At 36.5% G+C, this 26,216-nt stretch overlaps 1 long non-coding RNA gene across 1 annotated transcript in view; it reads right to left on the bottom strand.

Annotated features, from left to right (window-relative positions):
* Window positions 1–7,647: 7,647 nt before the first annotated feature.
* LOC139357772 (uncharacterized) overlaps window positions 7,648–26,216 on the bottom strand; it is a 179,256-nt gene continuing 160,687 nt past the window's right edge. Inside the window, exon 3 of the long non-coding RNA XR_011611465.1 lies at window positions 7,648–7,767. This is a non-coding gene — a long non-coding RNA (uncharacterized lncRNA). The remainder of the gene's footprint in view (window positions 7,768–26,216) is intronic.

The following is a 26,216-nucleotide window of genomic DNA, read 5'->3' as shown; positions in this document are numbered from 1 at the left end:
AATCATGGCAGAAGGTGAAGGAGGAACAAAGGCATGTCTTACATGGTAGCAGACAAGAGAGCATGTGCAGGGGAAAAGTCTTTTGTGAAACCATCAGATCTCGTGAGACTTATTCGCTATCATGAGAACAGCATAGGAAAAACCCACCCCCATGATACAATTTCCTCCCACCAGGTTTCTCCCATGACACATGGGGATTATGGTAGCTACAATTCAAGATGAGATTTGGTTGGGGACACAGCCAAACCATATCAATTCACAAGTTGGAATTTTAGCAACATAAGCCCTCACATCTCTCAACATTCTTTAAAAGCTAACTGCTTTATACATATTGATCGCATTAAACCTCAGAACACTACTGGGTAGGTAGCAGTAGTATTTCTGTTTTATAAAGCAAATCATAAGAATAATAATAAGTGGATTAAGAAAGCATAGGTTACTTTTCCTAGGTTTCAGAGCCTTCAGTAGAATAGAGCTTCATGCGTAAAATCATGTACTTAGTCATGATAAAATAGTGACTCTCATCTACCAACTTGGCATGTAGTGTATGCCCATATCTGTTAATGACTTCTCTGTTTAAGTTGTGTCTCATTTGATGTGTGATTAAAAGTATAGACACAGAGCGCTCTTCACATTTCACGTATCCTATGGAGTGCTGGCAGAAATGGAACATAATGTTGGTACTTAGCAAAGACAAGTATTTTAAAAGAGGCAATACCTTAAAAAGGTGACCAATTAGTAAAAACATGAAAGACTGTGTCATTTCAGGCATTGCCTATTCATTAGAAAAATAAATATTCATGTTAATATAAACACCTTATTAATGATAATACAAAAACCTTAACCCCATTAGAAAAGAAATATATGATACCCAAGCTCTTATGGACTAGGAACTGGGTAAAGTGCTTTATATACATTATTTCATTTAGTCATGGCAATAAGCAGAATCACCTTTACCTCTGCTAAGATGCTATCTTCATGATTACCTGAGATATTTTCTTTCAATGCCTCTTGGGGTCCAAAAAAGATGATTTTAGCATTCTGGGGAAAGTGAAAGCAGAGTATCTCCTCTTCCTGGATAATGCTCACAAACTGTTTGATATCGCTGCTGTACTGTCAAGAGATAATTCCCCCTTATTGTATAGGAGGTCAGACTGAAGTGGCTAGAATGCAGAGTAATGAGACTAACATTCCGCGGTCACTGGCCAGCTACCTAATTCTTAAAACTTCTCTAGAAACCAGATGCAATTTCATGGAAATGATAAATAAATCACGGGTAAGATTATTTTATTTTGTATCTGTTAAAAAGTATAATAAAGAGCCATTGCCATTGCTTTTCTTAAGTAATAATGGTTAAGATGCTTTCATGTATCCACAGATCTAACCTATGACTCCATAAGGTATAACAAAATAGGCATTAAAAGTAATAACTTGAGATGAGTTAGATCTAATTATATTAATAATACTAAGATGGGAAGTAGTTAAAGGGAAAAAAGAAAAATTAAAGATAGCTAGATTAAGTTTTCTTAGCTTTAACTTGGTAGAGCTTGACCCTGGAACAATGGCCCATGACTCTGATGGTGATGACAGCTTATTGACTCGGGTATGATGTGCCCATCCTTTTCTGCGTGCGAACGGCAGTCTCGGTGGTTAGCAGCACAAGGTAGGTTCCTTCACAGGCTGGCTCGAGTTTCCCCTGTTTACATCCCTTTGATGAGGACATGGTTCTCAGGCTGGTGCTATTTTACTGGGAATTCTAGGGGTGGTGTCTGTGCTAAAAGACTTTTAGTTTTGAGGGACGGGAAAGTGGAAGCGAGACCAAGTATATAATTTTTAGTAAACTGAACTTTTGTTTTAAAAGTGGGGACATCAGCAGTGGACTTTACAGTCCCCAGTGCCTTCTTGCTGAGAGATTTCCTTTTTCTTAGTTTTACTTATGTTGTCTCTAAGGGACCCTTTGGGGCTCCTTGATGTAGTTGGAACAAGATTTCCTTTATAAGGGATTTGGATAACATTTTTTAACCTTTTAATGTAGGTAAAAATCCACATTCTTATGCCTCCTTATAATCCTTTTACCAAAAGTATATTTTACTTTCCTTACACACCTTGCACATAAACTGTTTCTTCAATAGTTTTACATTCAGGAGGCCTAATTACTTTTAAATTATATAACATTTCTTGCATAAATTCCCTTTGATAATTTTTCATGACTTTCACAATCTTTGACATGTCTCAACTTTCTGACTTGTAAACAACCCTTTCTTTAAACAACCAGTTAATTTATTTTAGGACAAGAATTTACCATATGACATTCTATTTATATAAATTCTCCCCCCCCCCTTTTTTTTTTTAAGATGATAACCATTCTTTTCCAAAGCAAATTTCCTTCATGTTTGTGGACTAGACTGCCTAAGGCCATAAGATTAGAAGTGAGGATGAATACATGTTACACTGTTAACTTTTAGCAGATTTTACTTCTGTTGAAAACTTTGTAAGTTTGGGATTTTAATTATCCTTTGCAATTAATAAGACCTCATTTAGTCCAAATTAACTTAATATTGGTATAGATGGTTCCTTCCTGGTTCTGTAAGTACTTTAAGGCTTGGCTGAGTGCAAACAGCCCACACATTTGAGCCGACCAATTATTAGGCAATTTTCCTAACTTCATTTCTGCAAGGGTTTCCCTATCAGTTACTGGATCTTTTTCCCTCAGTCATCCAGGAGGAACCATCTATCATCCTGCCATGAAGGGAGTCCCTCCTAGGTCTGGTCAGATCTCTGTATTGTCATTAATTAAGGTTTAGATCCCCTGTCAGAAAACCTGCTGAGTTAAGGGACTTACCAGTGGTTAATGTTAAATCATCTTTTTCTAACAGAATAGCCTCATACTTTAAGGTTCTTGAGTCAGTAAGCTACTTTTTTGCTTTTTTGACTTAGGATAGTTTTGACCTGTTGAGGTGTTGTACTCACAATGGGGTTTCCTTTAAAAGTTATTTTTCTACTTTCTTCTGTTAGCAAAGCAGTTGTCACTACAGTTTGAATGCATTTGGGCCATCCGCAGGTTACTGGGTTAAGAATTTTTGATGGGAAGGTTATATGGGTTGTCTGTGGCCTCCGTGCTTTCAGGCTATGCCCTTGTTTATACTGACAACAAAGTGGAATGGCTGATTAAGGAGGGTAAAGCTAAGACAGGGGCAGTTAAAACTAATAGATGTTTTAACCTTTCCACCTATTGGATTTCTGGTAATTGCCAAATGAGGAAGGGGTTTTTGCCAGTCTTGCGTGAGCTTTCTGTATAAGGGTTTTGTTTTCAGGACGTAAGAGTCTATCCATAGATGACAGCATCTGACTAATCTTAAAATTGTCTAAGTTTTGTTTAGTCCCCAGCACAGGCAAGGATATGATGCCTTTAATCCGTTCAAGCTCAATTAGGCATTTACCTTTGCTAATTAAATTACTTGTTCTAATATTTGACTAAATAAATCTGAAGACTCCATAAAGCCTTGGGGTAAGACTGTCTATTGGTATTGCTATTTTTGACTGGAGTGAGGGTCTTCACACTCAAAGGCAAATAGGTCCCAGCTGTCCTCTGCTAACGGACAAGCCCAGAAGGCATCTTTTAAATCTATTACCGTAATGATGGGGTGGGTAGTTTGGAGTATCTGATGAATAGCTCTAAGGTCTTGCACTCACTGGTGTGACCCGTCTGGCTTCTTTACAGGCAGTATTGGAGTGTTATAGGGTCACGGAGAAGACTTTCAGTTATCAATTATAGATTTTAAATTTACCCTGGCTTTTAGAGGAATAGGGTACATTGCTTTCTCTTTACCACTTCTATCTTTCTCTTTCTCTCTCTCTCTCTCTGATTCTCTCTCTCTCTTTTTGACTCCCTCTTTGTCTCTTTCTCTCTCTTCTAAGATTTTTTTTCTTCCTTTGAGTTTCCTGGTTTTACTCTTTCTTACCCTTTATATTGTCTGGAGAGTGGGGTTCTGTGTTCTTTATAGGTTTTGGCCCCCTGGGTACTTCGGCTGGTAGCGAGTGGGCTCTTGGGATGATTCCCAAGAGGCAAGTTTATAAAGAGGAGGACAACAGGGATAGGAGAAGGGTCTGGGACAGCAGCTGCTTTTTCTTGTTTTTGGGCCTTTCATTATCCTTCTAATATATTAACATATGCCCTAAAGGACTGTTAGAAGAAATCTGATCACCTTCACCTTTCCCTGAGTCATCTTTACTCCCTATCCTTGTTTTACCAGAAACGTTTCCCATGTTGGGTAGTGGTCAGGTTCAATCTCCTGAAATTAGTGGAAGGCTCAACCCCTCAAACTAGGGATGTCTTGCTTTGCCTGCCCTGGGAGGTTGACCTGTTTCCTCACTTTCCCCCTCTGAATGTCCCTCACACACTTCTCATTCATGTTGTCCTCTCTGGCTGCTCCCCAGAGGCAGAATTAGGCCCCTCTTAGCGTGGGCATGCCGGTATAAATCCCACAGCAGAATCCACCCTAAGCCATATGAGGTAGCTACCAAACTGCAGAGAGGACCCACTCACTCTGTCCAGCAGTAGGACTTGTCACCATCCACACAAACACCACCACAAGCAGGATTGTCTGTGATCATTCATGCACACACACATTCAGCCCTCCAGAATCTGACCACCCAGGAAGTATTTTACTGGCTCCTGTGGCTTTTCCTTCCTTGTTCTGTGCACAGAATTGTTGCTGCAGTAAGTGAGAATCCTTTACTGCAGGTTGCTGGCCAGTTTCTTTCCATGTTGTTGAGAGTCTGGGTTTATTGTCACACTGGGTGGGTCTTGATTCCTCACCCCTGAGGCCACCAAAAGAAGGTGGTAGGACCCATCCTCATGAGAGAGGACTAGAGACCACCACCAGAGGACAGTGAGTCCCCACACGGATTGCCACCAAAATTGTCAAAATTGTTCCATCTGCGAGGAGCACCTTTCTGCAGAAAATAAAAATGGCCTTGTTGAGAAATACTTTGTCTCTGTGCTGACTTTTCTTTGTGGCACTCATTATCTATTTCTAACAGCAGGTTTGTCTAAGCATTCCCAGCTTGAATTTTCCCTTCAACTTAGTGATTTTGGAGGCCCAAAATATTTTTCTTTCATAAATTACTCGCATTCATCAAAACGGAACACACAAACCAAGTTCATTTTGTTTTTGCTGGGTGTATAGTTTTACAACCTTCTGTGCCAAACACTGAAATGTTAAAATATCTAGCAAAGACAAACAGAAAATTCAGACAAAATGTATGCTGACAATTCTGAAGGCATTTCTATTTTTATTCTACCAATAATTGTAAAGCCAGCTTGTTTAGTAAAGTTATACTTAAGTCAGGTGAGCTTGAAAATTGCTTAGACTTATTTACTTAATATTTTAGCACTTTTTTACTTATAACCCAATTTGTGCTCACCACATATAACAATAAGTGTACATACAAATAAATACATTTAGACATGTATATGCAGTCATAAACAAAGATCCAATAACGTGGAACCTTAGCATGGGATAGCAACACAAGCTTCTTGCAGTTTTTACTTTGTTTGGCCCAATAGATAATCCAATGAAGGCTGTGAACCAAAATTACAGGTAAAGCAGTCTCCATGGCAGTTTGATTTTTAAAGGCCAAACCTTTTAAAGGCCACCTATGAAGGGGAAAATTTACATCTCAAAGTTACAGAACTTAGATCTAAACAAAAGCGTGGTTTGTTACATAAACTTTAAGCCATTGTCTTCCCCATAAAGTTCCTAGTGGTTTCAGTGCAGAGACAGAAATGCCCTTACAAATGGAAGATTTTCTTTAAAGATGTAAATTTCTTTTACAAACAGTTTAAAAGAATGATTTAGTTTGATAGGTAGTCTTTTAACTTGACTTGTTCCTTCATTAGATTACTAACTTTAGGGTAGAGCCCTTTAAGGAACACTATCAGGAAAGTTTTAGGACTAAAACATGCAAAGAGCCAAATAGTCCCCTGTTGTAATAACCACTTATAAACAACACTGCTGTCTGCTACGTCTAACACTGTAGCTGTCATGACTAAAAGCCAGTATACACCAGGGTCAAGTCCTCTCACGATATATTTTCTCATAGCTCTGAAAAGCCAAAGCAATCAAGTAACATAATAACAAAGACAGCAGAGCCTTAGACCTAAGGGGATCTGCCTGCTTACAATGCTTGGGATTCCCTGAGGGAAAACATGTTCCTCTAAACAGCAGAGTCTTTGGCACCTTTCTGTTTTTCCTAAGGGATCCCAGGCTGTCAGAAATTTCCTTTCTTTTTTTTTTTTTTTTTCATTTGTTCATTCTATTTTCTTTTTTTTCTTTTTTTTTTCTTTTTTTTTTAAATTATACTTTAAGTTCTAGGGTACATGTGGATAACGTGCAGGTTTGTAACATATGTATACTTGTGCCATGTTGGCATGCTGCAAAGAAATTTCCTTTTTTAAGGTTCCTCCTATGGCGTCAAGGTGTTACAGGTAGTTAGACAGGTATGAGCAGGGCAGGAGAGGGCTCTTCCCCCACCCACCAAGAATGTCAAACGATCATTGGGCATGGTTCAACGGTTATCACATCACCTCCCTAAAAATGTTAATTTGGCAGCTGGTATCAGGGAGATACAATCTCCTGATGGTCCACAGCTGCCACATTAAAGTGTTAATTAAATGTAGGCACCAGAGAGAGGCAACTTTCTGGGCATGTGCATTAAGAGACAAAATGGCACGAGTATGACCTTCGGGGAGTATACCACTGGAAAGGGAAGAAAGTCTCACATGGGCATGCATACAACTTCCAAAACACACTGCCTATGCTCACACCCAAAGCCTAAGAAGGGCGCTGTGCATGCCTGCAGCCCACCCTAAGCAAAGAATCATGAGAAAGGGGTGCAAGATGCCAGGAGTGGCTCAGCATATAAAGTCATAAGATGAAGGTTAAATGCTGCACTTGATGTTCACAATGCCTGCTTGGGTGCCTTCCAAGTGTACCTTCCTTTCTTTCCTATTCTAAAGCTTTTTAATAAACGTTTATTCCTACTCTGAAACTTGCTTCAGTCTCTGTGTTTTTCTGCCTTATGCTCCTCACTCAAATTCTTTCTTCTGAGGAGGCAAGAATTGAGGTTGCCGAAGACACATATGGATTCACCACCAGTAACTTGGTGACCTTCCATCCCTAACAAAGGGTTGTAAGAGGAAGGAGAGGCAGATAGAAGCAAATGGAGAAATAGAGAAGATTCAGTTGACTGAGATGTTGTACAGAGAAAGAAAAAGGGTCTTAAAAGAATACCTATGTATACATAAATAGCCCAAATGTCAGTTTTAACAAAGTTGACTTTTGTGTATAGAGTTTTTTAAGAATAACATTTTCCTAGTTGTAATTCCTACTCAAGCAATTTTATTCTGCTTCTGCTGCTACCTGGGTTCCAACACTGACCAAGCAGCCCACGGAAGCAGCCATCCACTGCAGTAGCTGCTGGCTGCCCTTCTTGCTGCATGTGCTGTCTCTCAGCCAACAATCACTGAGAACAGGAGTAAAGGTGACTATAACACTTCACATTTTCAGGGCATCTCCATACTCACCCACAAGCATTCGAAAGGTGAGCCATGCCATTCAACCTCGAAGTGGCTGCTACCGGGGATTTTGCCTAAAAATGCCTCAGGTTGTTGTGCGTTTCTTGGTCTCTCACTTTCTGGCTAGGGCTTGCCACATGTTTCACAGTTGGTGGGTCTATGGAATCGAGCTTCAGGGCCCAAGGAAGCTGAGAGGGCAAAGAAAGAGGGTGATAAATCCAGTTTCTTAGAAAGGAACATTTAAAAGTGACTAACAAAGCGATGTGTATTTTGTTCAGCGATGAGATGAGATGGTGGATCCCTGCCTTTTTAAATTATTCTTCATGTTGGAAGCTTTATGTAGTGATTTGAGATCTTTCATGTTTTTTAATGTAGGCATTTAATTTTATAAAAATCCCACTAATCACTATTTTAATTGCATCCCATACATGTTGTTGTGTTGTATTTTTTTCTTTTCCACTAAGTACAAAATAAAATGAATTTCCTGGGCAATTTCCTCCTTGATCTAGTTATTATTTAGAAGTATACTGCTTAATTTACAAGTACTCAGGAAATGTCTAGATAACTCTCTGTTATTGGTTTCTAATTTAACTCCATGTGAACAGAGTATAAATTCAATTATTAAAAACTTGTTGCACCAGGCATGGCGGCTGACATAGTTTGATTGTGTCCCCATGCAAATCTCATCTTGAATTGTAACCCCCACAATTTCCAGCTGTCATGCAAAGAATCTGGTGGGAGGTAATTGAATCGTGGGGGTGGGTCTTTCCTGTGCTGTTCTCATGATAGTGAATAAGTCTCACAAGAGCTGATGGTTTTAAAAATAGGAATTTCCCTGCGCAAGGTCTCTCTTTGCCTGCTGCCATTCATGAAAGACATGACTTGCTCCTGCTAGCCTTCTGCCATGATTGTGAGGCTTCCCCAGCCACGTGGAACTGTAAGTCCATTAAACCTTTTTTTTTTTTTTTTTTTTTTTTTTTTTTTTTTTTTGTAAACTGCCTGGGTATATCTGCAAAACCCTATTTCTGAATAAGGATGTAGTCACAGGTACCCGGGGTCAGAACTCCAACATATACTTTGGGAGGACACATTTCAACCCATAACACACTAGAAACTTTAACCCAGAAATCACAGTTATTTTTAAGTCTCTGTTGAGTAATTCAACCTATGTCATCTTTGAGTTTATGTCTTGAGAATACATCATTTTTGTGCTTGTTTACATACATTGTCATTTTCAGTTAGGTAAAAGGTTTTGTATAAAAAAGAACAGTAGATACGGAGTCATATCCAGCTGAAAATGGGCACTTTTATTTCTCATCCAGTCATTAGTGTATGTATCATATTGGATCATTCTAGTCACCGGGTGAGTTGGGTATGAGTTTTGTTTTTGCTATTGCAATTTATTTTCCCACACACTTCACACTTCTCCAGTGGCAGACTTTTGTTGCTTGTTATTCAGTGCTAGGCCTATGGTGCAGGCAGGAAATATTTCTCAATCCTCTTGGTCCACCCTCCGTTTGAGGTAAGACCTGAGCTTCTGGGTTCAAGACTGAGCCTTTTCAACTCCCTCATCCATTTTCTCATTATGGCCAATACAACCTCATGTCTGTGTGAGATCTTGAGCATGAGAAATTTTCCCACTTATCTCCCGGTTACAGGTGGCTTTCACTTTTACCCTTCTTCCAAAAATACAACGATCACTAACAACAGTAAAAACCCTGGTCTTCACTTGGTTCCTTGAGATAAAGAGAGACTTTTCTGACCTTGGGAAGCCAGAATGTTCTGCTTTTACTTCTTCAAAAGTGACTTTAGAAATCAAAAGTTTCGATGCCCTTTCTTTTGTGGTTGAAAGTCTTCTTTTTAATGTGTGAGAGAAGAGCTTTAGGAAGTGGGTAGTGTTTGGGTATGTCTTGCATCAGCATCTGACACGTCTCATAAAACTGTGCCACTGAGAACAGCTCCTTTGGCCTTGGTCTAACCCCTACGCTTTTTTGTGAGTACCCAAAGAGGAACTTCTGAGGAAGTGTGTGCTCTGATTTCTGGACTTGTAATTATGTTAAATTGGTGTGCTATTGCACACTTGGCCTTCAGAAATTTGTAATAAATTCAGCTGATTTATTCTTACCCTCCTCTATGGGGGCTGCTTCTTCCTCCCATGCCTGGTAAAGGTGAAACAGTTCATATGTCTGCTCTCCATGGAGGTACGTGTTACTCTTTGAAATTCAGCCCCCTTTGTTGCCTTGTGACCTCAGCTCTTGGATAGGGTCAAAGAAATGTTTGATTTTGTAGATTAAATGGCTTTTCTCATTCTTAGCATGAAAGCAACATTCTTTTGCATCTTTCTACATCCTAATCACATACCGAACTCTCAGTCATTTTTAGGTCTGTGTTGCAATTCAAAGCAAAAGACAAATCTCACACTTGATTCTTTATTTTTCTTATTGTTTGTTTCACCCTACTGGAATAAAAATGCTTTGAGAGCAGGGGTTTCTGTCACTTTTATTTATTACTATAGTTCTTAGAACACTTAAGAGGGGAGTCTGCCATGAAGTCTGCTTCTCAATAAATGTTATTGAATGAATGAATATTTAATAAAATAGTTGAAAACATAAGTATGTTTTCACAGTTTGTACTCAAAAATATTTAAGTAATATTATTCCCATATTTTGGAAGAAAAAATGATTTCCAAATATATTAAATTCATTGACCTGCATAGCATAGTTTTACTTGGCAAAGAGAGACGCAAAGTATTGTCAGAGAAGAACAAGAATATTTATGGAGGCAAAAATAGGCTTAAATCCTGACTTCTCTATGGACTATATTTGAGCAAATCACCTACGTTTTCTCATCTTCAGTATTTTTCCCTTCTACAGAGGTTAATACTTTCTTGTTTAAAATGTTATATTAAATAATTAATGGAATCATTATTTAAAGCAAGTACCACATGGTAGGCACTAAATAAATGTTGTTATTTCAATTAGTCTTAATATTAGCATTATTTTCGTATTACTTTTCTTATTATCTGGATCTTGATTTCGTTGTTCTCTGATACAAAATTTTGGGCAGGTTTTACTTTATTATGTTGCATCTATTGAGAAAATAATGACATTTTTGTTTATAGTTTTGTTTATATGATGAATCGCATTAATTAGTTTGCATAGCTTGAACCAACCTTGCATCCCAGAGATAAAGTCTACTTGACTATGGTCAAATAGTTGTTTTGATGTGCTGCTGAATTCAGTTTGCTAGATTTTTGTTGAGAATTTTTGCATCAGTGTTCATCAAGGATATTGGCCTGAAGTTTTCTATTTTTGTTGCATCTCTGCCAGGTTTTGGTATCAGGATGATGCTGGCCTCACAGAATAAGTTAGAGAGGAGCCCTTCCGCCTAAATATTTTAAAATAGTTTTGGCAGGAATGGTACTGTCTCTTCTTTATACATCTGGTAGAATTCAGCTGTGAATCCATCTGGTCCTGAGCTTTTTTTGGTGGATAGTCTTTGTATTATGATTCAGTTTTGGAACTCATTATTAGTCTGTTCAGGGATTCAATTTCTTCCTGATTCAGTCTTGGGAGCTTATATGAGTCCAGGAATTTATTAATTTTTTCTAGATTTTCAGTTTGTGTGCATAGAGATGTCCATAGTAGTCTCTAGGGAGTTTTTTTGTCTTCCTGTGGGATCAGTGGTAACATCCCCTTTGTCATTTCTAATTATGTTTATTTGGATCTTCTCCATTTTTTCTTTATTGGCATTGATGCTATCTTTCTGGCATTTTGTTGGAGTTAGAATACATGTATTTTAAATTTTTATTGTAACCTGCCCATCACTTTCCAAATGAAAAAGTGGTTGAAATTCAAAATTTTAAATATGAGAGATTGGTGAAAAACAAAATAAGCACTTACAGAAGGTTTTTAGTTTAACACTCAATGAATAATTTTGAGAAAAAAGTTTTGAAATAGAAGTTTTTATTAAAAAATAGTCAATAAAACACAAATACCATTGAGGAGAGTGTCAGGGATTATAATGATAATGATATGACAAATGAATCAGGATGAATCTTCTAGGCCATATTACTTGGGACTTTATTAGCAAGAATAGGAGTGTGGAAATGATTTAAACAGAATAACAAATTTATATATCTTAAATTTATTTCTCACAGCAGAATAGAGTGGTGTAAGAGTAAAGTCATAAATACTTTATTCAAATTCAAATGTTCTGTTATTGTACGTTGTTTGAGGCACAGTGCTTTTGTATGTCCAGGGAGTAGCATGACAGCCAAAGGGGGGTGATGGGAACAAAAGCACCATCATGAAAGTTGCAATCGCAACTCAACTACTAACGCAATAATGATCACACTGACTCAAGAATGAAACCAACTTTCTGTGTCAAGTATAAGTTCTGGATTCCTTAAGCAAATGATCCAACATGTATCATTTTACTCATTTTTGAAAGAAATGATAGATGTTTTTGTGTCATTTTAAGAAAACAGATTATTTTTCTCTCAGTGCAAATGTCATAATAAAGACAAGAAATTTTGAATGAACACATCTTGATGATAAAATACATTTTTCTTTTAAGAAATAGAATTCTGTAGGGCTTTACTTTGTGTGTTTAAGAAAACATTCTGAAGCATTATGTTCTAACATACTGGTTAACATCTACTTTTCAAATTTCATTAATCAAAGAAATTCAGGCTGAATATGAGTGTTTTCTTTTCTTATTTAAAACAAATTAGAGATAACTGGGGCTATTTTGAAGGCTAGAAAGACATTATAGCTGGAAATCATCTCAATGTCATGAAGAAAAACATTTATTTCATAGTTGAAAAATCTAAGGCCTAAATTAAAAAATGCTATAACCGAAGTCACGCAATGATTACCTTCATTGGCTAGGTTTTATCATATTGCCTTGACTGCTAATTAATTGTGCTTTAAATTGTAGCTCAAAACTTTTCATTGAATTTTTCACAAATGATATTGTTACATTGATTATGTAGCAATAAAAACATTATTTCATCTAATAGCTTAGAATTTCAACTAATTACTTTTTATGTTTTCAGATAACTTAATGATTTACATGTTATTTTTTCAGAAGAAAAGTTTACATGCAGAACAAACGACACTGACATTCAATGAAACCCAATTTTAGTAAGACATACACACTTTCTTCAATGAACTCATTATCTAGTAGTGAGGTAGACACTAAGAAATTTATATGTATATTTTAATAATTGAAATAATAGACTGATAGAAATAAAAGGCTTTTTGAGCAGCAATTTGATTGTGCAGCTGAAAAGAAAACATGATATGTATGACATGCTTTAAAACTGTAGTATAAGATGCTTAATACAGGGTTTTCTGAAGAAATGCTGCAATGAGAAATTTTTAGTAACAAACTGTACATAGAATAACATCATTATTACACAGAATATCTACTACCAGTTTGGACCCTAATTTAGAAATGACTTTGACTCCAAATGGTTTGAATACAAGTCTTTCCAATAGAGAGACAACATGAATATAAAATATTTAAAGAACTCTCAAAACTCAGGAGTACAAAACAAATTGGCAATTACACTCATAAAAAGATACTCAATGTTATCAACAAGTATAAAAATGAAAAATAAAACCATAATGGAAATTCACTGCATATCTATTAGAACTGCTAAAATGGTGGGGTAGGGCTCCTGTCAAAGCCCTCTTTGGGGCTATGGAAATGCAGACATGGCACCATTAACTGAAGCAGCCCAAGGAATCGACTAGTGAAGGAGTCATCTCTCGCCCCCCATCTCCCCTCCCCAGGGCACTGCTGCATATGCTCTGTAATACTAATACAAAAGAGGCATGCCCTGATTAAGAGTCTATCAGCCAACCCCTACTCTTAAAGATCATCTACTGGATTGGAGTCTGAATTATACTACCAAACAAAAATAAATTCCTTCAACACACAAAGTCCATGAAACCCAATGCAGGAAATTATCTACAACTAAGGAACCCATACAGAGCCTTGGCCCTCTGAAAGCACACGGAAACAAAGGCAATCTACTATACACACCGTACACCACAGTCGAATTCTCAACGGGAAAAAAAAACCTAAGAAGTCCCATTTAAACAAAAGCAATTTCCAAAAAAAAAAAAAAAAAAAAAAAAAAAAAACAAACTACTAGTGACCTCCAATGAAACAGATTCAGCAATTCAAAAAGCCAGAGTGTTTCTTTATCTTCAAATAATTGCACTAATCTCCCAGCTATGGATTCTAACCAGATTGAAAAGCCTGAAATGACAGACCTACAATTCAGAATCTGGGTGGCAAAACACAATGAAATTCAAGAGAAAATAGAAATCCAATCCAAGGAAGACAGAAAAATGCTCCAAGACATGAAAGATGACACAGTCATAATAAAAGAAAAAGCAAACTGAACTTACAGAATTAAAAAGTCACTATAGAAATTTCAAAATACAGTTGGAAATCTTAATCACAATAGACTAAATTAAGCTGAGGAAAGAATTTCAGAGCTTAAAGAATGGTGTTTTGAATCAACCCAATCAGACAAAAAGAAAAAAAAAATTGAAAAAATCCGCAAAGACTCTAGAGAATATGGGATTATGTAAAGAAACAAAATCTATGAATCACTGACATTTTTGAGACAGAAGAAGAGAGAGTAAGCAAATTGAAAAACATATGTGAAGATATAATCCACAAAAAATTTCCTAAGTTCTCTAGACCAGTTGACACAGAAATTCAAGAAATTCAGAGAACCGCTGTGTGATACTATGCAAGATGACCATTACCAAAATACGTAGTCATCAGACTTTCTAAGGTCAATGAAAAAGAAAATATCTTAAAGGCAGCTGGACAAAAGGGTCACATCACTAACACATGGATTTACATCAGGCAAACAGTGGACAGATCAGCAGAAATTTTACAAGACAGAATAGATTAGGACCTATTTTTCACACTCTAAAAGAAAGTGAATTCTAAACAAGAATTTCATATTCCACCAAACTAAGCTTCATGAGGAAAAGAGCAATAAAATATTTTCTGGGCACACAATTGCTAAGATTTTTTTTGACACTAGACTAACCTCACAAGATATGATTCAGGGAGTTCTGAACATGAAAACCAAAGAACAATACCTTCTATTACAAAAAACACACATAAGTACATAGGCCCAGGCCGTATAAAGCAACTGTACATTCAAGACTACAAAGCAACTAACAATTCCACAAAAGACTTAAAACTTCACATATCAATATTAACCTTAAAGATAAACAGTCTAAACACCCCCACTTAACAGACATAGAATAGTAAGTTGGATAAAAAACAAGATGCAAAATTCTGCTGTCCTCAAGTGACCCATGTCACATGTAATGACACACATAAGCTCAAAGTACAGGATGGAATAAGATCTTTCAGGCAAATGGAAAACAATAGAGAGCAAGACAGCTATTCTTATAGCAGATAAAACACACTTTAAGCCAGCAAGAGTAAAAACGGACAAAGAAGAGCATTACGTAATGATAAAAGGTTCAATTCATCAAGAAGACTTAACAATCTTACATATATATGCACCCAACATTGGAGCAACCAGATTCATAAAATAAGTATTTCCAGACCTATGAAAAGACTTTGAAAGCCCCACAATAATTGTGGGGGACTTCACAATCTTATTGAAGGTGTTAGACAGATCATCAGAGCAGAAAAACTAACAAAAAAATCTGGACTCAATGTTGTCATTTGACCAATTAGACCTAATAGACATCTACAGAATAATCCATCCAACAATCACAGCAAATATGTTCTTCTCACATGCACACAGAACACACTCTAAGATCGATGAAATGCATGGCCATAAAGCAAGTCTCAATAAATTAAAAAATATCAAAATCATACAAAGCATATTCTTAGACTAAAGTGAAATAAAAAATAGAAATCAATAACAAGAGGATGTCTCAAAACCACACAATGACATGAAAAGTAAACAACTTGCTCCTGAATGACTTTTAGAAAAACAACTAAATTAAGGCAGAAATCAAAACAACATCCTTTGAAATAATTAAATAAAGAAACAAAACATAACGAAATCCCTGGCATGCAAGAAAAGCACTGTTAAGAGGAAAGTTTATAGTGCTAAACACCTACATCAAGAAGACAGATCTCAAATAAAGAATCTAACATTGACCCTGTGGAACTAGAAAAATAAGAACAAACTAATTTCAAAGCTAGCACAATAAATGACAAATAAAATCAGAGCAGAATTGAGTGAAATTAAGATACATGAATCCATACACAGAATCAATGAAACCCAAAGCTGGTTATTTGAAAAAATAACAAAGGGCAGTAAATTGCTAGCCAGATCAATAAAGAAAAAAGAGATAATCCAAATAATTACAACCAGAAATGACGAAGATTTTCTATTCAATGCCATGGAAATACAGAATATCCTCAGACACTAATATGAACACTTTTATGAACACAAACTAGAAAATCTAGAGGAAATATATGAATTCCTGGAATTATACAATCTCCTAAGATTGAATCGGGAAGAAATTGAAACTCTGAACAGAATAATGAGTTCCAAAATTGAGTCAGTAATAAAAACCCTACTAAACACACACAAAAAGCTCCATACCAGATGGATTCACAGCCAAATTCTACCGGACATACAAAGAAGAGCTGGTACCAATTCTATTGAAACTATTCCAAAAAAATCAAAGAGAAGAGACTCTTCTCTAACACATTTTACAAAGCCACCATCACCCTGATACCAAAACCTGGCAAAGTTACAATGATGAAAGAAAACTACAGGAAAATATTCCAGATGAACATATATTGAAAAATTCTCAACAATATATTAGCAAACTGAGTTCAGCAGTATATAAAAAAGGTAATTGACCACAATCAAGTAGACTTTTCTCCTGGGACGCTTTCTTGGCTCAAAATATGCAAATCAATGGATGTAATTCACCACAAAAATAGAGATAAAAGGAAAAAAACCACATGATCATCTCAACAGACACAGGAAAAGCTTTCAATAAAATCCAGTATCCCTTCATGATAAAAACCCTCAACAAACTAGACATTGCAGTAACATACTTCAAAATAATAAAAGTCATGTATGTCAGATCCACGGCCAACATCATACCAAATGGGCAAAAGCTGGAAGCATTGCCTTAAGATCTGGAAAAAGACAAGAACGCCCACTCTCACTGCTCCTATTCAAGATAGGACTGGAAGCCCTGAAATAAATGAAAGGCATTGAAGTAGAAAAAGAATAAATCAAATTATCTCTCCACTGATGATATGATTCTATTCCTGAAAACCTCCAATGACTTCATCAGGCTTCTAGACCTGATAAACGATTTCAGTAAAGTTTCAGGACAAAAACCACATACAAAAATCAGTAGCATTCCTATATATCAATAACATTCAAGTTGAGAGCCAGATCAAGAACACAATCCCATTTACAATAGCCACAGCAATAAAATATAATACCTAGGAATATATTTAACCAAGGAGATGAAAGAGCTCTACAAATAGAACTACAAAACATGACTGAAAGAAATCAGTGATGACACAAACAAATGAAAAAAAATTCATCCTCATGGATTGTGAAAATCAATTATCATTAAAATGTTCATAATGCCCCAAGCAATCTATGTTTTCAATATCATTTCTACCAAATTACCAATATCATTCTCCACAGAATTAGAAAAAAAAGTATTCTAAATTTCATTTGAAGTCAAAACAGGGCCCAAATAGCCACAGTAATCCTAAGCAAAAAGAATCCAAGGCACCACATTATTTTACTTGAAACTATACTACAAGGCTGTAGTAACCAAATAGCATGGTACTCGTACAAAAAACAGACACAAAGATCAATGTAACAGGACACAGAACCCAGAAATAAAGTCACACACCTACCACCAACTGATTTTCACAAAAGTCGACAAAAAAAGGGATGTAGAAAGGATTTACTATTTAATAGGTGGTGTTGGAATAACTGGCTAACCATATGCAGAAGAATGAAATCAGACCTTACCCATCGTCATAAACAAAAATTAAATCAAGATAGATTAAAGAATTAAAGTAAGACCTCGAACTATAAAAATCCCAGAATGAAACCTAGGAAATACTCCTCTGGACATCTGCCTTGACAAAGAATTTATGACTAAGTTCTCAAAAGCAATTGCAAAAAAATGACAAGTGGAACCTAATTAAACTAAAGAGACTCTGCACAGCAAAAGAAACTATCAACAGAGTAAATGGAAAAAAACACAGAATGGGAGAAATATTCACAAACTATGTATCTGATAAAGCTCTAACATCCAGAATCTATAAGGAACTTAAATCAACAAGCCAAAACAAATAACCCTGTTAAACAGTGGGCAAAGGGTATGAATAGACACTTCTCAAAAGAAGACATACGAGTAGCCAACAGACATAAGAACAAATACTCATCATCACTAATCATCAGAGAAATTCAAATCAAAACCAGAATGAGACACTGTCTCACATCTGTCAGAATAGCTATTACTAGAAAGTCTAAAAACAACAGATGTTGGCAAGGCTGGAGAGACAATGGAACACTTATACACTGTTGGTAGTAATGTAAATTAGCTCTGTCACTGTGGAAAGCAATTTGGAAATTTTTTTAAGAATTAAAAATAGAACAACGATTTATCCAGCCACCCCATTATTTAGTGTATGTATACCTAAAGGAAAATAATTTTTTCTACCAAAAAGATGCATAAATTCTCATGCTCATCATGTCACTCTTCAAAATAGTGAAGACATGAATCAACCTAAATGGCCATGAACAGTGGATTGAATAAGGAAAATGTGGTACCTATGAAATACTACACAGCCATAAAAAGAATGAAATCACGTCTTTTGTAGTAACACTGATGAAGGCCATTATCCTAAGGGAATCATTTTGACTTCAAAAGGCAGCTTGAGGGAACATTTTCTGCTGGTGTAATTCTTCTGTATCCTGATTGTAATGGTGGTTACAAAATCTATACATAACTTAGATTCATAGAACTATATACCAAAAATATATATTTAATTGTATATAAATTTAATAATAACAAGAAATGACATTATTATAATAATACACCACTAATTCAATGACTATATTGGAAATATGTGGACTCCAAGTGCTGGAGAGAATGTACAGGAAGTGGAACTCTTCTATTTTCTGATGTAAATTACTTTGGAAAATAGTTTTACATCTTTTTATTATTATTATTTTTTTCAGACAGGATCTTACTCATCACCCAAGATGGAGTGCAGTGCTGTGATCTTGATCACGGCTCACTGCAGTCTTGAGCTCCCTAGGCTGAGGAGATCCTCCCACCTGTCTCCTGAGAAATAGGGACTACAGGTGTGAGCTAACACATCTGGCTAATTTTTGTATTTTTTGTAGAGATGAAGTTTTGCCATGTTGCCCAGGCTGGTTCCAAACTCCTGGACTCAAGTGATTCGACCGCCTCAGACTCCCAAATTTCTAGAATTACAGGATGAGGCACCACTTCCGGCCTTACATCCATTTAGAGTAAACACAAGCCAACACTATGACCCAACATTTTACTCCTAGATTATATAGTTAAGAGTGTGTATGTCAATCAAAAGCATACGTTAGAGTGTGCATAGCAGCTTCTCATAATTCCAAAATGTGGAAACAACTTTAAAAACTAGTACATAAAGAACGTTTAAATGAGGTGCAATAACATAATAGAGTTCTATATAAAAATAAAAGTAAGCTACTGATAACACACAACAACATTGCTGAACCTCACAGATATGTTGAATGAAAGAACAGAAACACAAAGAGAATATTTAAATAATTCACTATGTATCTCAATGACAGAAAACACTAATCTCTGATAATAAAAAATGAGAACAGGAATTACCTCTGGAAGGTACTGGGTGACCTGGAACAGGAGGAGTCATTTTTTGTTGATGGAAACATTCTATATCTCAGTGTGAGTAGTGGTTAAATGGTTACAAACATATAAATTTCATTGAGTTTCATGTTTAAGATTTGTATACTACACATATGCTATATTCAATTTTAAAGTAAAACTTTTTAAAAATGAGATAAAAAGAAAGGATTTTTTAAAAAGAAAGGAAAAGGAAAAGAAAGGAGAAAAATTAAAAACTTTCAGGTTTTTCTATTTCAGGTCTTTCTATTGAGTTCTAATTATCTAAATGCTGATGCTAAAGTAGATAAACTTGGTAAGCCTCCTTCTGCTTTGAAAATATTCTTTTTCTGGCTTATCTTCGTATGCTATTTATTTCACATAGATATTTAATTATTCCACAACCTCAGTTATTAGTTACATGAATATATAAAAAAGTATGCCAATCGGACAATTTAGTACTAAGCGACCTTCCTGAGCAGCTAGAGTCCTGAATACAGTTCACACCATCCTTGCATTGCATCTGGCAACCTAGAGAGTAATCAGATAGTTGCTTGTATAGCAACTATAGTTGCACTTTATCATTGTATTTTATTTCATCCACTTGATTTATTAAACACAGCAATCCTAGTTATCTGGTAGTCACGGACCCAAAAGAGGAAAATACAATGAACACAGCAATCCTAGTTACCTAGTAGTCATGGACCCAAAAGAGGAAAATACAATGACTGAGGGAATTTGTTATTCTCTATCTTTATCTGGTAAAGCCTGTGATTGTTAACTCATTATTTCCACCAGCTTCTTCTAAGATCTCTGTTGTATTGTATGGTACAAGCTGGGGACAATATAAGCTTTTCTTTTTGCTTCCTCTTGTAAGAGTCACTAAGGTGAGATTTGAAATTTGGAGAGAAGACACCACAATTCTGTTGATTAATTTTCAGGCATATACATGATCAGAGGACTCAGGCAGGGAGCTAAGCAGTTTCTAAAGCAATGCCTGAGAATCACCAATTTTGGTGCTTAATGGAACATAGACGCTGGCATCTGTGACCTTTGCTTCCCTAGACTTCCCTAGAGCCAAAGCAGGAACACCTCACCTAAGTAAGGGAAGTCTTCCTAGAAGAAAGGACATTTAAGTTGACAAATAGAATTGGCATCAGTTTAATAAAGTTGGAAACGGAAACATTACTGGGGTCCTCTAGAAGATAAATATATCTAATCTCTTCCCAAACAATACCAATAGATTAATTTAGAAATATCCTCACACATATGAGAAATATTCTGTAATAACACACAAGCCTGTATATTTCAAAAATAATTCTTTCATAAGGAAGAAATGTATTTAAGACTGGAGTCAATCTTGGATCCATTTGCACCATGCCCATATTGCACTAATACATTTAGGCACTCTGACAGGTAGAATGTATCTTGGCCTTTCAATAGGATGTAGTTTTACATTAATCTGTATTGAAAGGTGCTAACAACTTATTTAGTTATTACTAGCTACTGTGGCTTGAGTATCAACTCCCTGCCTGTTACTGTGTTTGGCATTTTGTGTTTGTTATTGGATCTAATGTTCCCGTCAAAACTGTCCTATAATAAGGCACCTATTTCACCAAGAAACATAAAGTTGTAGGGAACTATACCACTTGCCAGTGGGATGCATCTACTGCATGCCAAACAGGGGAATGATTCTACCTCTGAATGCAGGACTCGCATTATTTTCTCTACTATACAATGGCTCCAAAGACTAAAAGGCACATTTCTGGATTTCCTATAACTGATGCAAATCAGTTGTATTTATCTTTTGGAATCCTGGGAATTAGACTACATTTATTATTTTATAGGAAGTAATATTTGTTGAGGACATGTCATGTACTAGGTCTTTTGTTAGTTGTCTTAAAAATAAGGTATCATTTTATTTTTAAGCCTTCTGAGTAAATAGTTTACCTTTATTGCAGAGAATAATTAGAAACTCAAAGAGATACAAGTTCATAGAGTTAATGTAAGAGTGGGACTTTGGATTTGAACTTGGTCTGGTTTGGTATTAAACCTCTATGTTTTTTGCAACTGTCCAATAAGTGTGACCTCTAACAGAAAATTCTAAGAGATATATTAACAGTTAAAGGTATTTAAATAAAAGTAAATTTCTCAGTGACAGTAGATTTAATTCCATGTGTTAAAGAAACTGAAAATTCATTCTGGCAAGCTGCGGAGATAATACACAAAGTTGGGCTGTGAGATATAAATTAACATTCACTAGAAATTAAATATAGGTGTTACAGCAGAGATAGGAAACTAGGTTAACAGACTAGAGTTTGAGGGATGAATAGTTGGTGCCAAATAGGATGCTTATCTAGCTGAAATCTTTACAAGCAAGCTGCCTTAGTGTATGAGCCACTATGTGGTTTTATGAAACAACAACAGATCTTTGGCTGGAAAAAAGTTATCCTGGTGTCTGGACCTGAAGAGCAGATTCCATTGTCGAAAGACCAAAAACATCTTCATTTTCTATAAAAGAGGGAAATATAATAATACAAAGAAAAGGCATTTTTTGTTCATAGACATTTTTCTAGCTGGAAGGCAACTGTAAAATCACTAAGATAATGTTAGTGTATACAAGTAAAAGTGGAGAGCAAGAGAAGATTTACGTATCTAAGCCCACAGAGCTTATTAGGTGTAATAACTTAAGTTTCCTTTTCGGAGCCCAGTGATTTCCTACAGCCCACACATTAGTGTGGTTTGGGGGTGAACCTCGATGATACTCTTTCCAAGAAATAGTTATTGATTTTTTACACACAAAGGCATGGTGCTACACAATGAGAGTACATTTTCCACTCAGGCCACAAAATAAGTGAGTCTCTCATTGGATAATATTTATAAGTCTTTTCTTATTTCCACTGCTTGAGCAATATACTGATCATGACAGAGACAAATGCAATCTGTAAAAGACACATAGGTGCACTGAAAAACCTTGCAGTTCAGAGAGAAAGAGATTGATTAACAACTGCAGAGGATATTGTACGAAACTAAAGCATAATGTGGAATTCAATTAAAGGTTTTTGTTAATTAAAGATTGTTGCTGGAGCAAGTGAATAAACGAATACCAAAATATACTGAATAGGCCGGGCGCGGTGGCTCAAGCCTGTAATCCCAGCACTTCGGGAGGCCTCTGAGACGGACGGATCACGAGGTCAGGAGATCGACACCATCCTGGCTAAGACGGTGAAACCCCGTCTCTATTAAAAAATACAAAAAATTAACCGGGAGAGGTGGCGGGCGCCTGTAGTCCTAGCTACTCGGGAGGCTGCGGCAGGAGAATGGCGTGAACCTGGGAGGCGGAGCTTGCAGTGAGCTGAGATCCGGCCACCGCACTCCAGCCTGGGCGACAGAGCGAGACTCCGTCTCAAAAAAAAAAAAAAAAAAAAGTACTGAATAAGAGTACTGAAGAAAAAATGTCACATTCTCACCCACGTGCTGGAGACTACAAACAGACCAAAATAAAAGTTTGGGAATTTGAAAGACAAATTAACAGGATTAGCCTAGAAGAAAACAATTCTTGCACAAATGTAATTACACATTTATTATGGAGTTAGGAAAAAAATGATATCAAAATGTGCTTGTCTTAATTTAGGGTTATAAAAAATGGACAGAAAAAAGAACTTGCATACAGATAATTTTCAGGGAGATGATCTATGGAATAACAGATTTTAGAGCATGAGACAGAAAAAGAGGAAAAGCTAACTTAAGGTCTATTATTGCTATTTCATCAGTAGGCAGCATGACACTTCTGACAATCATAAAGGATGCTTTTTAGATTGTTCACCTAAAAAGCTAACGCCTTTTCCCACTGTCTGCAGTAACTATTAAAGGTTGCCTTGAGGATGATAAGCTCCTGCCTTTCCAGATGAAATTGCCACTGAAGAAGACCGGGCAACAGAATGCAGAAAGTTGGGTGGGGTTGATGCGAGGTGAGTCACTGGCAGCAGGAAATGAGTCTGAGCTCCTCATAACAGTTCACAACAGCTGTGGCTGCATCTGAGGTGGGCTGAGAGGGCTTGTCATAGGCACCAGAGGTATCTACTACAGCACTGTACTTCCTATATAATTTGTTGTAAGCCATTTTTTATTGAAGACACTCTTCTTTTTTATGCCTATAATTAAGAGAATGTAGCCATCCAGGCTGTAAATTCATTCCCATTTACCTGTATGTGGGTCCCATTTACACTTCATAAGAGAGTCTAATCGCCAGCCATTCTGAAGTCAGAAAAGCAGCTAGCCCCTGCCATTTACTCCCTCATCTGCCTGATTATTTAATGCTTTCTGAATGCTTCCTGATTGATTGAATTTGTATTTTGCTTCGTGTTGCACTTCTTCTACATGATTCCAAACTATTTATTCCACATGCTGATGGAGATGATGACTTATTCATGAGTCACACGGTGATCATCTGATTATTTGTTTAAATTGTAATACTGAGCAAGACAATTTCAGTGATCATTTGCTTTAAAAATAAAAAATATTCTAGCACATTATTAATGAACTTTTAGATAATGAGAGTAAAAGGAAAAATGAATTTTATAATAAAGAGATAATGAGTTAGTTTTTGAATATGCTGTTTGTTAAACAGATAGCAGAAAAAATTAATATGCAAAATAAAACTATCTCTAAAGCTAGAGATCTAGATTTGGGAATTATTGATATTAGATGACTAGAAGATGAATTCCCATATATAAAATTGAGAAATAAAACTGATGAAGATAGATTTCTTGCAGGTGCATACAGAAGGCAGAAGAAGAGTAAGAGAGACAAGAAATAGGGTCACGATTTTTTTTTAAAATTTGCATGTATGTTTTAGGAAGCAGAGAAAAGAAAGATTTAATTAAAGTGTTGAGTATTGGTTGTAAATTTGAAATCAAGAAGTGACAAAGGACTCTATATTTAGTGATGTGTCATTTTTCCCCTCATGAGTGCTTTTGGTGAACTGATGGCAAAGTTTATTTGCTGCAGAAGGGCTAGAAAGGGAGTACAATCTGAGGACATGGTGAGAAGCTTGAAACTGAAACCCATAATTTTGAGTGTCTCCTATTATCATGAGTAGATTTTTAATTTAGCATAGTTTCATTTTCATAGAATTTTAAAGACCTTTTCTAGTGAGAAAGAAACAATGGAAACAGAGAAATTGAATCCATTACAGGAAGGCAATCATTGATACATAAATTGATGGAGGAGAAGTTAATCACATAAAAGTAGCCATATAATGTTCCCTTTTCGAAAAGGTGTGAGACAGATACAGTGAAAATACAAACTATCCATAAATCAACTGAGGGGAAGTTGTAGATATAACTGATGATCCTAGTACTCACAGGTAGAACATAAAAAGCGTAAGTTCACTTGTTAGGGGGAAGTGCTGTTTTGGTACTTGAGAAGAATAAAATAAAAAATGAAACTGTACATGATAGTACATATTTATGAGATAACAGTGAGGTTCTGTTTATATGCCTGGTAGTAGACAAATGATTTAGGATTTCTGTGGATTATGAGTGTCTCAGAAAGTCAGGATGGGATGCTAACCATTGCTTTACCACTAGCCAAATAACCTACAAGTCACTTAACATCTCCCCATCTTAATGTATCTTTTTCTATTTTTTTTATGCTGACCAAAAAGCTTTTTAGATGTAAAAGTGATAATAATATGATGAAAATGAAGAGTGACAAATCCAGTAAGATTCACAGAGCAATTAACCCTTGACAGCTGTGTAGGGTGGCTGGCTAAATATAAACACCTACACACCAGGATGGCCTATCTCCCTTGAGACAAAAGATTGGACAGAGAAGAGAGTCTTAATGGTCATAGTGGCAGGACGCAGACAAATGCCTAGGCAGATAGGGGCAGGTTCCCAAAGAAACCCCACCTTCAAGCCAAAAACAGCCTGAAGGCTGAAACACCCAACTGTTCATTCTGGATGAAAAATGTGACACAGAGTGTGAACATCTTTCCTGTTTTCTTGCCCTTTCCTGCTTGGTTCTTTCTGAATAATGCTTTTTAATGAATCAAATGTTTCCTTTTCCCATATTACCACAGCCCACCCCTCCCCTATTCTGTGCCTCTAAAAACCTCAGATTCAGTCACTCTGGGGGAGAAATCACCCAACCGTGGGAGTGGAAGACTATCCCATGTCCCCTCTGCTGAAAGCTATTCTGTCACTCAATAAAATTATTCTCTGCCCTCCTCACTCTTTGAGTCAGAATATCCTCATTCTTCTTGGATATGAGACAAGAGCTTGGGACATACTGAATGTGCATATAGAAAAGGCTATAACATCGTGGCCCTCTGCCCTCTGCTGGAGGAGGGCAGAAGCCCAATGTGACAGAAACACTGGCAGGGCCTCACCTGCCTTGATGCCTTGGGCCGAGGTACAGCAAGGGAGTTTCTGACTAGGTGTTTCTGGCTGGCAAAAGTGGTGGAGAAGAGTCCTGTGTCATTTTCTGGGAGATCATCTGGGATTCCTGAAGGGTGAGTAAATGTGGACCTACACTCTTCACTTTTTTCTGAGGCTTCTTGTCCTCACACTTTTTACTAAAGACATACGAAGGACCAAACGTCTGATTAGCTAGTTAAGAGTGAATGGCACTACTACAGAGCACAGGATGCGGGAGAGGACACTGCCACCACCATCCTCTTCACTCTTAGGGGTTGGGAGTGCCAGTTT

This window comes from Macaca nemestrina, chromosome 13 (assembly GCF_043159975.1).
Source record: "Macaca nemestrina isolate mMacNem1 chromosome 13, mMacNem.hap1, whole genome shotgun sequence".
Lineage (NCBI taxonomy): Eukaryota > Metazoa > Chordata > Mammalia > Primates > Cercopithecidae > Macaca > Macaca nemestrina.
This window is presented reverse-complemented; position numbering and strand designations above follow the sequence as displayed.